The sequence below is a fragment of the Sceloporus occidentalis genome, unplaced genomic scaffold (assembly GCF_023333645.1).
Source record: "Sceloporus occidentalis isolate IW3139 unplaced genomic scaffold, rSceOcc1.0.p SCAF_53, whole genome shotgun sequence".
Classification (NCBI taxonomy): domain Eukaryota; kingdom Metazoa; phylum Chordata; class Lepidosauria; order Squamata; family Phrynosomatidae; genus Sceloporus; species Sceloporus occidentalis.
The window spans coordinates 5,661,806-5,670,000 of record NW_028317033.1 but is presented as its reverse complement, the minus strand read 5'-3'; positions in this window follow the sequence as shown (position 1 = coordinate 5,670,000).

The window sequence follows — 8,195 nt, the reverse complement described above, 5'->3', positions numbered from 1 at the left end:
TATCTTTTTTTATATATATTTTAATTTTTTTACATTTTTTTGTATTTTTTATATATTTTTTTTTACACAGTAATGGTTAAAGGTCCTCCTAGGGACCTCCTGAACATGCCAGTGATGTCACAATGACATCACAGCTCACATTATAATTTTTTTTAGTATTATTTATATCATTATTTAAATGGTTTTAATTTTTCCCCCCGCAGGGGATATCCTGTCCTCCGATGACCTTCCGGGTTACGTCAGCAGTTCAAATGTAACAGCTTACCGGCTTTCATGCCGGAAGCTGTTACAGGAGATCGGGCAGCAGAAAGCCGGCGATGCCGGCTTCTGCTGCCAGGGGGGAGTCCAGGCTGTCAAACGACATGTGTCCCTGACGCTGCACGAAGGGCTGGACGTACCGGGACGTCCATAGGGGTTTCTTAGTGGGCGTTTTTTGGACGTCCCGGTACGTCTATAGTTTGCCCCCTATTCTAAGACGCCCTGATACTTCAGATACCTTTATTCTAGAAGTCAGTGCTTAGGAGGTATCCAATTATCTAGACTGTAAGCTTGTTTGAGCAGGGCCCTCCTCACCTGTTGTCTCTGTTAGTCAATTTGTTATGTTACATACTACTTGTTATGTCTTGTCTACCCATTGTACATCGCTACGGAATTTGATGGCGCTATATAAAACAATAAATAATAATTATAAACTGCATTACCAAACTATGGTGTTGGCAATCAGCAATTATTGCTTGTAAAACTTGCCTTAGATGAGCGGGACCACCTAGAAGAGTCTGAAACCCGCATTATGATCTTTACAGACCACAAAAACACGCTCTATTTATAATTAGCTGGTTTGACAGACAGAACTAGTCACATGACACGTTAAGACACGACCAATCACTACTCCTCCCACTTTCACAGTTTCCAACGAAAATATAAAAGTGCGGAAACTTTTTGATTGTTCCACGTATATATATATATATATATATATATATATATATATATATATATATATATATATATATATATATATATTAGGGCTGAAACTAACGATTATTTTCATAATCGATTAGTTGGCCTATCATTTTTTCGATTAATAAAAAAAAAAATGTAAATTTTCCATTTATTTAAAATAACTGGATGTTAAAAATAAACGGCAGAATAAAAAAAAAAATGCATTTCTTGTTTTTATTTCCCAACCTACCACCCCAGATATGCACATCTGAGCCCAGGCTTGCCACACTACCTCCCAGATACGCCACACTGCCTCCCACAAATGCCTTATATACCCTATATGCCTTATACCCCCTGATATGGCACTGTGCCCCCTGATATGCCTTACACCCCAGTATGCCTTATACCCCCAGATATGCCATAGTGCCCTCATAGATTCACAGACTCGCTCACAGCACTGAGCTGACAATACTTTTATAAATAAATACATTAATAATCTTCACTGCCCCCAGGATTTAGCTTCCCCTTAGTTTGCCCCCCCCTTTACCTCTAACTAACCCCCTATCAACCATAACTGCCCCTAAATTAACCCCCACCTCCCCTAACTTTCAGTAACCCAAATATTAATTTTATACTCAATTAGATGAATTGCTGGGCCATGTGGACACTATAGGAAATGGGCGGGGCCAATATTCAGTGTGACCGCAGGGAGGGACTGGTAGAAAGAAGGGGTGGGGCCAATCGTCAGAGTGACTGCAGGGAGGGACTGGTAAGTAGTAACTGCTGTGAGTCACACTGAGTGAAATGGATTATAAAACTATAAAAATCGATTCAACGATTCAACCTGGGATAGTGCGCAGGTAACTATTTTTCGGTGTTTTTTCTATGTATTTTGGGCTGATGAATACTATAGCCGTTGCTGCCGCCCAAGAATGATGGGAGTTTGAGCGCAGGGCTTTCTTCTGTGTGTTTGTGTTTCAATTTTGTATCTCACAGCCAGGGTGCTATTGCTGCCGCCCACCCCATGTGGTCCCTATTAAGGGCTAATAAATGTGTAGGGGTTTAGAGAATACCCCTCTTTGTCTCATTAGAGATTTTTACCTTTAGAGGTTTGCCGTGACGTGGCAGGCGAGCTTCCATTTTAATGGCCATTGGAGTGAAACTAAAAACCTCCATTTGTCTAAATAAGCACAGGTGTTTGGGATAGTGCGCAGGTAACTATTTTTCAGTGTTTGTTCTATGATGTAAACTCAGCTTATCCCAGTCCTTCTCAGAAATATTTATCTTCATTTCTGTGTCGAGCAGATTGATGTTCTGCCATTAATGTAATCAGATAGCTATGTCTCCCTATTATCCACATATACCTCTCTCCTTCATAGCCACAAAATAGATGTGAGATTAAGTACTTTTTTATGAGCAACACCCAAGGCCATATTAACCCCTTCAATCCCAGGGGTTTTTGGTACCTCAAGTTCCAGAGCAATTTTGCGCTATGCCGGTTCAGCGATTATTCTCCTTTCCTGCGAATAGTGTACCCATGTAATGTTTTTTTCAAGGAGAGATAGAGCTTTCTTTTGATACCAAAGTTGGATGATTAGGTGAAAATTTAGAATGAGAAATTCAGTAAAAACTAGCAAAAATTAGAAAAAAAACTTTTTTTTTTACATTTCCCCTCTGAATCCTCACAAAATTAGGTAAAAGTGATGGAAAATCCCCTCCAAATTTATCAATTCAGGTGTCCTGATTTCAGAAATACCTAATTTATATAGATTTTCCATACTTCTCCAGTACTTATAGGAAACATACTAGAAGGTGTACAAGATTCGTAGAATTTTTATGCTTACGGCTTAACGGGTTTGGGGGTTGTGAATGGGGGCCAGGAGGGTTATACTGGGTAAATGTTAGGGCAATGGGATGTAAGGGTTTTTTTTTTTTTTGTTTTTTTTAATTATTATATTTTTTATATATATATTTTATATATATAAAAATTGTTAGGGACCTCTTGAACATGTTATTAATGCCAGTGATGTCACAATGTCATCACTTAGCTCACTATTATTTTTTTATTGTATTGTTTTGGTGATTTATTTATGGTTTTTTTTTTCCCCAATCACTAACTTTTTTCCCCTTAGTTTTCTGTTTCAGCATGGGAGAACAGTGAGAAACATGGTTTCTCACTCTCCTCTCTGCGATCCCCCTGCACCGATCACACTGTGATCTCTATGCAAGTCCCCACAGAGTCTGTGCCTCATCGGAGGACAGGATATCCCCTGCAGGGTCTGCGACCCGGAAGGGAATGCCCGATCGTGCGATCGGTATTTAAAAATATAACAGTTTTCCGGCTTTTGTGCCGGAAGCTGTTACATCAGATTGGACAGCAGAAAGCTGGCGATGCCTGCTCTCCCGTGCAGGGACACATCCCTGCCGCTGCAAGGGCAGGATGTACCGGTACGTCCATAGGAGATTCTTGGGATGCATTTTTTGGACATACCGGTACGTCCATAGGGGACTGAAGGGGTTTAAAGAAGATCTGTCACTTTTCCAATTAACAATGTCTACCCATTGTTAATTTTATATATATCTCCCCTTTAAGACCCACGATCACTCCAAGCCAGGAAAAAAACAAACAAAAGAGGATTGATATCCAAAATACATACCCTTCCTCGACAGCAGCAACATAGGCAGCAGATCACTCAGTTTTGCATTTGAAGTCAGCCCAGAGAGCTACAGGATGATTTAAACAAAGAGTACAACATCCTCTGAGTATATTGTAATGAAATGTGGTTAAATGTAGGTTTTATAAACATGTACTAAAATTCGGTAATGCAAGTTAAGTATCTTATTCTTATCTGAGAACCCCTTATCTGAAATCACATTTTTTATTTTTTTTTGCAGATAAGGGCAGTTCAGCTTGAGAGGAAAGCTCCTGTTGCTGGTGTCTAACCACTCCTGTACTTGGTAGAGCCTCCTCTTCAGCTTCTCTGCCGCGATGCTGTACACAACTGGCCAGAGAGCGGAGAACAGGAGTAATACATCCCCCCACCCACCATACTCCAACACTGGCACACCAGATACATTATAGGAAATTATCCCTTATCCGTATGTACTTAATAAGGGAAACTAAACTCATCATATTTTTTTATTTTTTTTTTAGAACAAGGGTACAAGTGATAAATTAAATGGTCAAACTGGCAGACAACATGCCCCTAAATCATGAGTATGCAAAGTAGTTTCAAGCCAAGATATTTTAGCAGCTGTACCAAGAAACATACGCCTTGTGATTTGGGGGCTTAACTACGGCTAAACACCAAAATAACCCCCACTATGTATTGCTTGAAAGAATGCTACTTGAAGATTTCAAAGGCACCCCACTTACATTTTTATATGGCTCGCAGCAACCATGAATCTTGTAAGAACATGTGATTTTTGTATTCTTTTCTTTCAACTTTTTCCTGTTCCAGGCATATTTGAGTAGATCCTAACTAACCTGGAAGAAGAACAAAAACATTAGAACTACCACAGTGTGGTACGTCAGTGTTACAGCCATGAGAATCCCCAAAATCATGTGTGCGCAAAGTGGTTTCAAAGCAAAAATGAATGGCCTGCAGAGATGAATCAAAAAGTATACCTACTGATAATCTCAGAACACCCCATTTCCATTTCTTAATTGCCAAAAGAAAACCCCACAAATCTCTGTGGGGACCGAAGGTGGCCGTGATTGCAAAGTAACACTTAATGCACATTAGTTCTTACAGAGCTATCATGTAGCAGGGAGTGGTCAGGGATGGGGACTCTACATTAGAAGCGTAACTAGAAAACACAGAGCCCTGGTGTGAAAATTGTCTTGCCCCGTCCCCCATCAGCTGGTCTCTGCTTTTTTGGCACCTGATAAGGGTTGTGTATTAGAGTGTATTGACTGGTCCTCATTCGTATTACACACATAAGGACTTGCCCAAGCAACCAGATTACACATAGGCAGGACACTTGCCCAGGCTGCATCCACTAGAATTACCCAGCATCTATATTGCACGCAGAGTGGTCTCCTCAGCTGCTCAGGTCTCCTCTTAGTCTGGCTCAGGTGCACCATTGATTTACTGCATACCCTTTAGGTCCAAAACAGGAACAGATGCACTACTCTTACTGCCTGCCCATAAACACACATACATACAATCACATTTGCCTTACACATAGACATCCTGGCTTACACTTGTCCTTGCCTTAACACACACTTTCTCTCCCCTTTCTCATAATTTCCCCGTCTCAGTATCTACTTCCTGCCCATATCTCTCCTTTCTCTCTCTCTCTACATACTCATTATTGTAATTGGCCTCTCCCTCAGTAACACACACATACTTTCACAGACTTACGCACTTACATCAACATACACACACACTACATACATGCGTGCAGACATCCTCCGTTACTGTCCTCCACTTCCGCCTGGGCATATGATGGAGCACCATCTTGACATGACCTTCCGGTGCTCCTCCATAGAGGCCCCGGCAGAAGTATCAGCCAGCACAGCGGAGGTGGTCTGCGCGCTTTGCGCAACGTTCGCCAGCTGCCAGAAAGGAGGATCCCCTGCAGTGCTGCAGAGGGGCCGGATCATTCTCTCTGGCAGCCGGTGGGCGTCTGTGCGATGCGTGGAGACAATCTCTGTTACTGCCGGCACTTCTACTGGGGCTTCTATGATGGAGCACCGGTGTCACATGACCTTCCTGTGCTCAGTCCTAGAAGCTCCAGCAAAAGAGCCAGCCAGAAGCAGAGGTTGTCTACGCACATCGCACAGACGTTCACCGGCTGCCCCTACTAGACACCAAGGAGTTTGGAGCACGGGGGGTATGTCTTTGTGGGGGGCATATCAGGGGGGCAGAGTGGCATATGTGGGGAGAGCAGAGTGGCGTATGTGGGAGTATGTGGCATATCTGGGAGGCAGTGTGGCAAGCCTGTTCTCAAATGTGCATAACTGGGGGGGCAGGTTGGAAAATAAAAACAAGAAATGCATTTTTTTTTTTTATTCTGCTGTTTGTTTTTAACAGCCTGAACACGCCCGCATCTGTCGCTGAAGCCTCAGTGCCCCTAAGGGGGGCCTCCTCCATACAGACTACAGGCCCTGGCCTTCGCAGGGGTTCTATTTTCAGGGTGGTGTGTACAAAGCTTCGTTGGAACTACTTCCCAATTTCCCCAATTACCAGAGACTAACTACCATGGAGCTCGGACATAGATTTGGAGTACCTGCGTTTTGGGAGGGGGTTTCATGTGTTCACCCCCTTGTAATTAAAATGGATTTTTATTTGGATTTCATGCAACAGACATACACAAAATAGCCCAAATTGGTAAGTGAAATGAAGAAAATATATTTTTTAAAATTATTCTAAAACACGAAAGAGGGAAAAGTAGTGCACGCAGCATACAAATTCAACTCTTTGCTATGAAGCCCCCCAAAAATTTCTGGTGCAACCAATTACCTTCAGAAGTCACATAATCAAAGACCACCTGTTTGATCTATCACATGATCTCACTATATATACACACCCGTTCTGAAAAGCCCCAGAGTCCGCAAACCACTGAGCAAGGGGCACCATGAAGACCAAGGAACTTTCCAAACAGGTCACCGACAAACTTGCAGAAAAGTACAGATCACCAGCTTAAGCCACGCCACTGCGCAGACATCACACGCAGCGCCTCCCTGCTGGACACACATGAACGCACCTGCTGCCACTATATATTAGCGGCAGTGGCATATTTCCAGCACAGGGAGCGCTTCAAAGCAAGCATCCCTCACCCGTAGCTTTCCCCTTACCTCAACGTGAGGTAAGAGTAGAGGGGACCTGGGGATCTCATAAGATGGGGACAGCTCCACAGAGGTAGGCTTTACGGAAAAGCGGACAAAAAAAGCCATTGCTTAAAGAAAATAGGTAAATACATTTGCTGTTCTCAAAAGGCATGTGGGAGACTTGCCGAACATAGGGAAGAAGGTACTCTGATCAGAGGAGACTACAATTGAGCTTTTTGGCCATCAAGAAAAACATTACGTTGTCTGCAGCAAACCCAACACCTATCACCACCCCGAGAAAACCATCCACAGTGAAGCATAGTAGCAGCATCATGCTGTGTTTTTCTTCGGCAAGAACAGGGAAACTAGTGAGAATTGATGGATGCCGCTAAATACAGGGAAATCTGTTTCAGTCTCCCAGAGATCTGACACTGGGACGGAGGTTCACCTTCTAGCAGGACAATGACCCTAAGCATACTGCTAAATCAACACTCACGTTGTTTAACCCCTTCGTGACAAAGGCTGATTTTATTTTTTGTACCCTTCGTGACAATGGCTGTTTTTAACATTTCTGCGCTGCTCGTGTTTAGCTGTGATTTTCTTCTTTCCCGTTTACTGAACCCACACAAGTTATATATTATTTTTTTTTCAGGACAAGAAGGGCTTTCTGTAGATGACATTGTTTTGATTGTATCATATTATTTACTATTTAAAAAAGTATAAAATATATTCGTATTTTTAATACGGGACTACGAACCCAAATAAAGGAATTATAACTCTAGAATCCAGACCCCCCGCTAAGCTGCAGGAGACCTGGATCCTCTCTGCCACCCGGTGAGTGTCTGTGCAAAACGCGCAGACATCCTCCGCTTCTCCCCTCCACTTCCGCCGGGGTTTCTATTACTGAACCCGTCGTCACGTGACCTTCCGGTGCGGCTTCCATCATGGAAGCCCCAACGGAAGCGGAGGGAAGAAGCGGCTGTCTGCGCGCATCGCACAGACCCCTACCGGCTGCCGGAGAGGATCCAGGTCCCGTGAAGTGCTGCAGGGGATTTGGATTTTAGTGTGCGATGTGCGCAACCTCCGCTACTTCATCTCACTGCCACTTCCACCTGCCCCACCAGGGGTTAATATATCAACAGAAGAAAAACAGGACAAGTAAGCAGCACTGGGTGAGTATTATCTTTATTTTTATGCTCATTTGCCCTGTGTTCTTCTGTTGATATATTAACCCTTGCTGGGGCAGGTAGAATTTTTGCGGGATCTATTAATTATGTGCATTCTTTAATTTGTGTTTTTTTATTTTTTGATGTCTGTAATATTTGATTTATTGTTTATATTGTCAATATATTTATATATATTTATATTGTATTGTGTATTTATTTTTTTTGTCTATATTTAATAAATATAAAAAAACTATTTTAGCGATGTCAGTTTTTCTTATATGGGGGGGCATAAGACATATCAGGGGGTACAGTGG